We start from the raw sequence: 457 nt of genomic DNA on the forward strand, positions 1-457 counted from the left end.
TGTCTTCATCACCAATGTTGATAGTTGGCCTAGTCCGTTCAACAATTAAATTGATCTTTCCTCGTTCGCGTCCCCGACCTCGACCTCGGGTGCGTGAACTAGAAGAACCTCCACCAACTCGTTGTAAGGGAGTGGTAGAAGGTTGTTGAAGCGGAGTTGTATGGCCACCTTTTTGTGATCCCTCTGACTCTTTATCTTTCTGTGTCAAAATTTCGCGCGAGAAGATAGTCTTCTTTGGAGGCGCGTAGTATGCAGCATCTTCATGGATACCAACTTCAAGCACTGAAAACGGTTGTAGGTCTCCCTTGATGCAAATATCTTGACCATCTTTCTGGTATTTAATGCACTGATGTAGGGATGATGGAACCATGTTATGCTCATGAATCCACGGTCGACCCAATAGAGCGTTAAAAGAGGTCTCGGCGTCGATGATATGAAATTTAACGGTTGTTACAAG

The sequence above is a fragment of the Phalaenopsis equestris genome, unplaced genomic scaffold (assembly GCF_001263595.1).
Source record: "Phalaenopsis equestris unplaced genomic scaffold, ASM126359v1 Scaffold198870, whole genome shotgun sequence".
NCBI lineage: Eukaryota > Viridiplantae > Streptophyta > Magnoliopsida > Asparagales > Orchidaceae > Phalaenopsis > Phalaenopsis equestris.